This window comes from Ailuropoda melanoleuca, chromosome 5 (genome assembly GCF_002007445.2).
Source record: "Ailuropoda melanoleuca isolate Jingjing chromosome 5, ASM200744v2, whole genome shotgun sequence".
Lineage (NCBI taxonomy): Eukaryota > Metazoa > Chordata > Mammalia > Carnivora > Ursidae > Ailuropoda > Ailuropoda melanoleuca.
The window spans coordinates 53,655,836-53,666,561 of NC_048222.1; the positions used below are offsets into that span (position 1 = coordinate 53,655,836).

Below are 10,726 nucleotides of genomic sequence, written 5' to 3' on the forward strand. Positions count from 1 at the left end.
TTTTAACTATGTTAATTCTTCTGATCCATGAGCATGGAATATTTTTCCATCTTTTTATGTCTTCCTCAATGGAAAGACAAGAATTTAAAGATACAGTAAAAGTGGTCTATGCCAAGGAAGATTATTTCTTAAATATCTAAATCTAGTTACATCACAGTGAAATCTGCAGAACACCAGAGACAAAGAAAAAAATCTTTCTCAGAGAGAAAGCATGGATCATCTACAAAGGAACAGGAATTAGAATGAGAGTGGAGGGGCACCTGGGTGGCACAGCAGTTAAGCGTCTGCCTTCAGCTCAGGGCATGATCCCGGTGTTGTGGGATCGAGCCCCACATCAGGCTCCTCTGCTATGAGCCTGCTTCTTCCTCTCCCACTCCCCCTGCTTGTGTTCCCTCTCTCACTGGCTGTCTCTGTCAAATAAATAGAAAATCTTTAAAAAAAAAAAAAAAGAATGAGAGTGGAATAGCACTTTCAAAGTTTGAGACAAAACAGCTGACAGCCTACGGCTGTGTACCCATCAAAACCATTTTCCAAGAATAAGAATGAAATGAAGATGTTTTCAGATCAACAGAAACTGAATTTGCCACCAATAAATCTGCAATAAGGGAATTTCAAAATGATCTTGTCTTCTCTGGGGTTTCTGCCAAAGTAAATCTGATTAAATGAAAGTTTATTTGAGAGGTGATCCCAAGGAAGTACTTGCAGGCAAGTAGGGAAGTGAGATGGAAAGTAAAGGAAGCCAGTAAAGGCGTGCATTGTCAAGCAGGTCACCACCATGAGCAACTGAAGCTTCGCTCCACTGAGGAATCCTGGGGCCAGTGTAGGATGGAGTCTGTCTGAGTTCTCCTACCCAAGGGGCAGGAGAGCTAGGCTAGCCGCCACTCCCTTCCGCACGGTGTGCTGCTCCCAGGAGGCATTCCTCCTCCACATTCTTGCCGGGACCTGGCAGGAGCAAAGGGGATGCAGCGGGTGGAGCTGCAGATGCTGAGAGCTGGAAGCCAGACTGGCTGAGCTTGGAGATGGTTAAGTGCTGAGGGGATACGGAAGGGCCACTGGCAAAGCCTGCTACCCACCCACGTACTGCAGGAAAACTGCACGATTGTTCAAGGGAAAGGTGTGAAGAATAATGAGTCAATAGACTGGCGACCGTGTAGATACATCTAAACAAATGCTGTTGGTATAAAATGAGAATGTTAACCTTCTACGTTGTAGTCCAACACAGGACAAAACAGAACGTGACTAAAATATTGGCTACGGGTATACTTTAGACTCTGGCGCACTATTATGGGGAAGAAATTAAAAGTAAGGAGCCATAAGTTTCCTTAAAAGAGTACAATTTAGCCAGTTGTCTTGGTGGGAGGAGGATAAAGGTACATTAACTGAGGTGACCTGATGGAAGAGCTGCTGGGATAGGAGCTTCCAGAAATGGCCAGCTTGCTGGCAGTGGAGGAGCTATGGTAGAGGATGGCTGCAGAGGTAAGGCAAGGGGAGGATGGCTGGAGAAAAACCTTGAAGGCCTAACATTCTATCCCATGGGACAGGGGTCCCCAGTTTTTTTCATCACACACATCATCCATTAATATGTTTGAGTTTGTACATCTGTATATAATATTCGTATATTGTAAAACTTTCAAAAGGAATTTTTAATGAGCTAGATGACATTGAGCTAGATGAGTTAAATATGCATTAAAATAGTTCATAACATTTGTTCTTAAAAACAATTTTTTTAAAAAAAATAATTTATGTGAGCAACAAGTTTGACTTACACAAGATGGGTATATTTTCACCTCGGGTTTTAGTGGCTGTCATGGCTGATAAAAGATTCCTCACCAAAGTAAAGCAGACCCAGAGGAAGAAGTGTGCTTATAAATCACGATAATTATTATTTCTTCAATCCCACACACTCATTATGCAAGCATTTTTATTGCAATTCAGCTAGGAAATTTCCACGTTCTCTGATTTCAATCAGTGGTGATAGCATACTAATCAGAAGGGGCTGATTTACAGGGTTGCTTTTTTTTTTTTTTAACAAATGAATGCAAATCCCATCGAAATTCTTCATCAGAACAATATTTAAGCAAATTAGAAAATTATGTTTCTGAGGTTTTTAAAAAATTATTAACATATAATGTATTATTTGTTTAAGGGGTACAGGTCTGTGATCCATCAGTCTTACACAACACACAGCACTCACCACAACACATACCCTCCCCAACGTCCATCACCCAGCCTCCCCATCCCCCTACCCCATTTCTGAGTTTTTGAGCAGGCTATGCCAGGAGACCCCTGCAGCCATATGGGTAGGACAGTTAAGGTCCTCCAGTCAAGACGTAGGTATGGAAAGAGGGGTCTGAGAACAAATTTGACAGGATTTGGTAATGACATATGGAAGGAGAGGGAACAAAGAGAAGTCTGGGAGTATAAATCCCTGGATTAGTGAGATTCTTTCAGGTTGCAAAATGCAAGAAAATAGGGGCGCCTGGATGGCTCAGTCGTTAAGTGTCTGCCTTCAGCTCAGGTCATGATCCCAGCATTCTAGGATTGAGCACAGCCTGCTTCTCCCTCTCCCACTCCCCCTGCTTGTGTTCCCTCTCTCACTGCCTCACTCTCTGTCAAATAAATAAATAAAATCTTTTTAAAAAATGCAAGAAAATAATCAAAATATTTCCATGAATGGGATTAGATTATAAGGATACATGGAAACCTAAAGGGGACTAGGAACCAACTCTGTAACTGCATTGCTGGCCTCATGGAAATGTCACTTGTGACATTTCAGACATGGCTCTGGTAATCAAGTATCATCTCAAGGCTCACCTGAAGTCCTCCTCAGGGGCCAAATTCGCGACTCAGTTCCTCAGATCCTGCTGTGTCTTGGTCTTTCCCTCCCTCTCCCAGTGGTCTGACCCTCCTCCTTTCCCTGTCCACCTCACAGCTCCTGCTTCCTCGTGGTTTTTACTGCCTCACGACTCCTCTTTGTTATTTTCTCCACTTCTCTCTCTAATTCAACACCAGTTTACTCATTCTGCATCCCCTCTCTGCTTCACAGTTAAAGTCTCAAAGGGAGAAAGTCTGACTGATCCAGTCACTACAGTGTTGGCAAAGTCTCAGGTGAGGCCAATCATAGGTCACTGGCCAGCTTTTAGATGGCTGCCTTTGAGCAGGTGTTCGCCTGGGGTGGTGGGTCATGTCTCCATGGCACAGATTATTTTTTTTTAAAGATTTTATTTATTTATTCGACAGAGATAGAGACAGCCAGCGAGAGAGGGAACACAAGCAGGGGGAGTGGGAGAGGAAGAAGCAGGCTCCCAGCAGAGGAGCCTGATGTGGGGCTTGATCCCATAACGTCCATGACACAAATTAAAGCCACTTATGCAACCTAGGTTTCTGAGAAAGCATCAGTGGACCTACAGATAGGCTGTAGACCTACAAAAAGCTGAGGTTTTGTATACATGAAGTGGGTAATGAATCACCTGCTGATACACTCTGTCCATTATAGCCTGGGAGACAGGAGGATGGGAAATCTGGATGTGACTAATTATGAAACTAAGACCGGCGACGTGCATACGTGTATTTCACTTAACACCTGAAACTGCTTCAGGTATAACATAGGAAATAATAATTTAAAAGTTACTGTTATTATTACTACTAGGAGCAGAACTATGAGTTATTATGAGGTTAAGATCACAGACCTTGGAACTAGATTGCCTGAGGTCAGATCTTCAGCACTGTCACTTGCTGGCTGTATGACCTTGAGCAAATTAAATAACTGATCTGTGCCACAGTTTTCTCATCTGTAAAATTAGTTCATTGAAACCTTATCCTATTGGTAGGTTATGAGAACTGAATCAGTTAATATATTTAAATCACTTAAAGAGTGCCTGGCATATAATGATCACTACGTGAATACTTGCTCTTTTACTTTCAATCATGAGTTAAACTCCAACTATGTACCCCCATCCATGCATTATATCTGCCACTTTGGTCTCTTGATTTTTCAGTTTGGCCTCTGATTAAATATTATCTTGCACTATTTTCTAATTATTACTGATGCTAGTCTTGGCTCTCTAATAAGATTTTATACTTTAATATGTGTAAAATAAATGTTTCCTTACTCAGAATTTTCTTTTTTATATTTTTAATTTTTAAAAATTATTTAAGACCTTTATAAATGGGTACTTGCCGTTTGTTGATTTTTTTTTTAAAATCAAGTTGTAAACTTTTATTACAAATTAAAAATGAGGTTCTTAAAAATCTCAACTTGACCAGACATGAAACAATTTAAAAACCTTTAAAGGTGTATTGAGAAAAACCAAGCTTTTTTTTTTTCTTTTTAACACGTTTGTCATTACCAAAGAGAGACATTTTTAGGTAAAAATAATAAAAATCCCATGCTGCATAGATAATGTGGATAGTTCTCTTTATCTGGTCAATGGGCAAAAAACAAGCACTTAAGGTCTTCAGCTCCAAGCTTTTGTCCATGTCTTATTGCTGGAATTTCATCTTCATTTCTTCGTGTTGGATGACTACACCGGTTGACGGCAGAGATGGTAAGCGTTGGTAAGAGATGGTAAGTGGGGCATTTACTCAGCCCCGCCACGCTCACCTCGGGAGGGGATGAATTCTCAGCTGGTGGATGGGCTGCTTTTGTCTCTTTGCCATCTTGTGGTTTAGGGTTTTCTGGGCGTCTGCGTCGGTAATTGACGTTGAGGTGGCTGCTGACCTTGGGTCTCATCTTGATTTTCCTTATCTTCCTCATTGCCATCCTCTCTAGGCTGTCTGGCGAGGAGGCCCCCTGCGGAATCATGGTCTATAACTCGACACATGATCTGTCTCCCTGGTCTACCTGGTTCTCCTGCACCCTGGTTGTCGGCACCTTCCGTCACTGCTCCCTGCCCAGGAGGGTTGGGAGGTGTGGTCGTCGCCCGTAGGGTCTCCCATGTGGTAAGGCAGCGCTGCCGCGGTGGGGCCGGCGCTGTTGGGCCTGGCCTGCGGGACCACTTTCCGATCCCTCGTTCTTTTCCCCGCTCTCACTATTCTGGCAATTCTGCTGGGAATTGCGTGGAGGACCCCCGCGACGTGGATAGTGTCTGTAGTGGTTAGAGTGGGCTGCATAGGACAGTAATGTCCTGCACTGGAACTCAGCCAGGGCCTGTCGCATTTGCTGCCTCCGCACCCTCTTCTCCAACGACATCCAACTCCACAGTCTCTCCCTCCTCCTGGGGTAGGTACTTCCTGGGGTTATTCTTCTTTAGGGCAGTCTGATGTACAAACACATCTTCCGTGGTGTCATTCCTGTGGATGAGACCGTATCCGTTTCTTACATTGAACCGTTTTACTCTTCCCAAAACTTCCGTTGCAATGACCTTCTTGTCCCGCTGGCAGGTGCCTCCGATGTGAGGCCGCCCGTGGTGCCGGGCTTGGTGCAGGGCCTGGGGTCAGCTGCTCGGAGGGCCCGGGCTGCGGGCCGCTGCTGGGTCTGGGCCTCGCTGTTCAGGGTGGCGGTGATGGTGACTGTGGCCGGCTGCGGCAGCTACGGCTCCTCTCCGGGAAAGGGTGATGGTCACTAGGCCCGCGGCGTTGGTGGGACTGCTCAGGGCTCTCTGGGGTCTGCTCTCTGCTCCTTACTCAGAATTTTAAAACTACTTTGTTTTTATTTCACAGCCAATTCTAGGGCCTCTCTGTCGGTAAATCAGAGAGTCAAAATTCTGGGAAAGGAAATAATTCTTAACATTATAAATACTTGTTAAAATTTCCCTTGCTCTTATTTTTGTTTCCAGATATTTGTCATATTATCATAGTTTTATTTAAAAAATATTTTATTTATGTATTTATTTGAGAAAGAGAGCGCATGTGAGCAAGAGAGAGGGGCCGGGGAGGGGGAGAAGCAGGCTCCTCACTGAACAGGGAACCTGATGCGGGGCTCCATCCCAGGACCCTGAGATCATGACCTGAGCTGAAGGCAGACGCTTAAACAACTGAGCCACCCATGTGCCCCCCATATTGTCATAGTTTGATTGATTTCCCTCTGGAGAAGGTCAAGTTCTCTGGAACATTTGATGTCATCATTTAGAGATGAAGTAGGTGTTACGTGTTTATTAAAAGTGATACACAAGATTGACTCAGAAACCAGGAGGCATACATTGATATTTTTTGCCTCAGTAATCTTACTGGCATGCGTACATACTTGAACTTGAATACTGGCTCAAATGAATCTTTTATGCAATGATCAATAGCTGGTAGGTAGGATTTGCTTCAAGTATTGAAACTGCAATGTTCCACTCTATTTACAGATGTACATTTAAGCAAATTTTCATGATGTCATTGTATTTTGAGATTGCACACCCTAATTGTGAGACATAATCTGCATGGCAACAAGCCAGTGGATATATTAACCAATGGATCCATCACTCCTGGAATATGACATCCTTGAACTGAACCCCAAATTGTCCTGACCCTATCAATGCAATGATCTTCCATAGCTTCACCTTCAAGGAATCTGGTTTGGAGCTTGTATAGATCTCTTCTCTTTCCTCTCCCTCAGGGGTCAATCGCTGAGCCAGAGCAGTAACCCATAGACTGTCCTTCCTCTGCAAAGCCCCAGGAGAGAGAGACAGCATTCGTGCATCCCCAATTTCCCTCTCAGATAGCCAAAGTCATCAGCACAACTGCTAACCCTCTCAGCTCCTTCTCTTCGCCAGCATTATCACTGTGTCAGTCGAAGTGTCAAGTGTTTCCCTCTTCCTGAAGCTGGCACAGGTCAGAGGTCACTATGGATTCCTTCCTTAAGGCAAGGAATTTCAAAGCAGATGGAGGCAGGGCACACGTTTCCATATTAATACTGCAGGGGCTAGGGAGGCAATGCATTAAACAGAGATACTTTATTCCTTCCCATTTTGATACCAAGACTGAAATCTTTTGGATCAGTAATGGTAGCCACCAGTACTAATAATAGTAGAATGCTCCTCCTCCTCGGGGTGTATGTGCCCCCGGATCTCCAACACCCAAAATAGGGTCAATGGAATCACAGGGCCATGATACCTTCCAGCAAACTCAAATGTCCACAGTCACACAATGCGCAGAAATATAAACATGTGATCTTCCATGTCATCAGTCCAGCATTTTCTAAGCCAAAATTGTGTACTTAATATAATTCTGGGTGCTGAGGAATTACCAAAATGCGTAAGAGATGTTTCCTGCCCTAAAGAAAGGTATAATCTTATTATGGAGCCAAGACAAGCGACAGGAAACAATTTGAAAACCATGCAAAGTAATAGTTAATCAGAAATTGTAACTTAAATTAGAGAACCCAAAATGGCAGATGCAATGCATCTTGGGATATGTGGCCTTGGAATAAATAATTACTCTCTCTGGACCTCAATTTCTTTATTGATTTTTGTTTTGTTTTGTTTCTAGGTAGGAATAATTAGGAATAATATTAACCCCTTACTATCTGTTGAATGATTCTTTGAGGCACACATGTAACAAAGAATGTGTCAGCACTTAAAAAAATTCCTAGTATTCAAATGTAGGACGTCATTATTATTACTGTAATTATTGCCATTATGATTATTCATAGAAGACTTTAAGTTCAGAAAGGGGAAGGGATCCTGGTACTCTGGGAAACCCACCCAGAGAAGAAAGTGTCTGAAAACCCGAGCCCGCTCTGAAGGATGAGCAGAATTCAGAAGAGGTGTACACAGGCTTGGAGGGGTGGCAGGGAGAACAGTGTCACGGAGGCAAGGAGAGAAGTGGAAGGATATGAGGCATCAGTCAGGTGCCTGTCTGGCTGAGCTTATGGACTGCTTAGGGTCCGACTAGAACACATACTTGGGTGGGTGAGGGGGCTGACCCAGGGCAGACCTCACAATCAAGCATGAGTCCCACAGCTAGAAAAGGGATACATTGACATTTCCTTTGTTCAAGACTAGTGGTTGGGAAAAGAAAGACCCATGGTTTGCTTGGAAAGAGCAAAGTCTACTTACCAGGGCAGGTGTCCAGAGAATTAAATGTTCTGTTCTGGACACTACTGGCTGAATTGAATCCATACTACCTGTATCATTGTCCATCATCACTGCTACTGTTGCTCCCCAATTTCTTTCTGCTACCAGTGACCTCATTCTATGCCAACCAGTGGTCATTTGTCTTCATCCTTCTTGACCTCCGATGAATCTGTGCCTGGTCCTTACTCATGCCACGTCTTCACAGAAGGCCGTATTGTCCCCTCAGTGCTGGGAACAATGCCATCCCTGATTCCCAGGCAAATAGCTTCAGAATTCTGCCTGAAATTTAAACCACTGAGATATTTATACCTGTAAACCAGTCTTTTCTTTCAAAATACAAATACATCCAAGGTGGCAAAGGAGGGCTGAGACTCACACTTCATTGTTAATGATTTTAATTAATTAATTTTTCTCCTACCATCTACCTTCGAGCTGCACTGGAAGGAATGAAGGAATGCTTGCTTGACAAGTTTAGGTGGAAGGAAAGGTCATCTGGAAGATGAGGGAATCATGCAGGAGGGCTTTGGTCAAATGAAAAGCAGAATGAGGATACCAGAGATGAACCTAATTTTCAGACTTTTGCCAAAACTCAACCTTACCCATGTACACATATCTAGGGTCCCCTTCCCGCCCCCCATACCCACCCCAGGCTTTTCTTCCCCTGACTGACAGCCCCAGAGGGGAGACACCTTTCATTCCTCAGAGCAGCTTCAAATAAGAAATGTACATTATTTTCTTCCCTCTAGACAAGTCCTCAGGGTTCTCAGAAGGCAATCCTTGGCTCCTTTTCAGGACTGATCTCAGAGTTTCAGTTGCAAATGCTTAACTGCAAATTACATCTGCCTCCCCCAACTCACCCACCCAGGAGCCACAGGGAGTGAATGTTACCTAGCTCCGCCCTGATTAAAACTTGGGTTCATGTAAAAATCCAACTTCCAGGACCCACCTGTTCTAGAATGTTCTTTTGCTGGGATAAGACTGAATCACATGACAGCTGAGAAAACACTTCTCTCCTTCTTCTCATGTTCCATCATTGACCCCTAAAATAGTAACTTCTGCCCACACTTCGTCCTCTCCAGGAAAGTGAGAAAGTGGCTCCCAGATCTGCCTTTTGGGGAGGAGTGACTGATAAGACTGGGGAGAAGGGTAAAGGTCACACTGCAAGCTCACTCTCTCTGGCTCAGACTTGCCCGCTCCTTCTCCTCTCTGATTTTGTTCCTATGAAGCAAGTGGATCTGGATGGGGGGACAGGCCTACGCTCTGAAGGCTGATGTCTTTCCAGGCCTCCTCTCTGAGTCTGATAGGGAGTTAGGATGGAAACTCCTTTTCCTGCAGAGGCAGGCACAGCCTTCCATACCCACAAGTAGAGGTGAAGACCTACCTGGGTCCAAGTACAAACAAGGTTCTCTAGTCCAGCTTTACCATTAATTTGAAAACATGGTTTTATTCCTACTAGTTTTGCATGCCTATTTCTCAACGAGAGCAGAGGAGGCAAGTGATTGATCGGGTTCCCAAGATTTCAGTGGTGTTTTAGGGAGAATTGCTTAGCAAACCTTCTGCCCCCTTGCTTCTTGGTGCTTTCTGAAGACCGAGAACCTATTATGTTATATCTTCTTAGAGATCTGGTCCCCTACCTTCACCTCTACCCTAGTCTTCACCTCCCCCCATCCCCATCTGAGACCTCAGGTTTGTCAAATGTGTTCAGTGAGCTGGAGAACACATTCGGTATTAGTGATGGAGGACCCAGTCACCCTCCAGTTACATCCTGTTCTGCTCCCTGTTCCTCAGGCTCTGGTTTGGGGCACACTGTGGATTACCAGGGTATTTGCAATGCACTAAGGCCCTCAACCCAAGATACACTTAAGTCTATGTGGTTCCCTGCATAGTTATCAAAATTAAGAAAGAGTGGACCATTTTAAAAATTTATCATTTACTATTCACTCTTCTTTAGGAAAAAACCATTGTGGGAATTCTGTAATTTATTATTTATCAATAGGACCTTTCATAAGAGTAAATATTTTTATCTTTCAAGCAAACATCTGATGGATTACCTTTGAAGAAAGACACAGTCTTATAAGTGTTTCTTATATTACAAGTTTAGAACAGTAACTCTAGAATTCAATTACATTGTCAGAGTTATCTGGCACAAACCATTATTGCAATGTCTCATAAAAAGCAATGAGATGAAAAAATAGCCATTGTTTTTATGACTGGAATATTGGCTGGCTGGTGTCATGGCCATATTCCAATTAGAATAATTATATTCCATCTATATATTTCTACCTATGATTCAGCTGGACTGATCTCTAATAGGAAAAGTCATGTCTTGGACTTTTGAGGTCTCAGGCTAATAAAATCTTACCCCATTCTGCTCCAGAAGTTTATTTTAAAAATTAATGCTAAAACAATCTTGATAGCCCTATTTTGCAGCTGACCAAATTCTCCTCCATAAAGGCTACCGTATGACATTTATTTGCATGTCTTGGGGTAACATAATATTTAAATAGAAATTACACGTTTTTCTAAGCTATGTGGCTATAAGAGATTACTGTTAACATTTCTAAGCCAACATGTTCTTATATCTGATGCTTAGAGCAAATGCTTAAGTACCCACGCTATTCTGAACATGTATGAATGGGTGACAATTCTGTCTGAAAATATTTGAGAAAGAGTGCTGCTCAGTCTTGAAAAATCATACATGCTAACAGAAATCTGAGATTAACTAT

General features: G+C 43.2%; 1 pseudogene; it reads right to left on the reverse strand.

The window, feature by feature from the left end:
- Positions 1 to 4,426: 4,426 nt before the first annotated feature.
- Positions 4,427 to 8,066, reverse strand: LOC100468264 (annotated as a pseudogene).
- Positions 8,067 to 10,726: the final 2,660 nt, after the last annotated feature.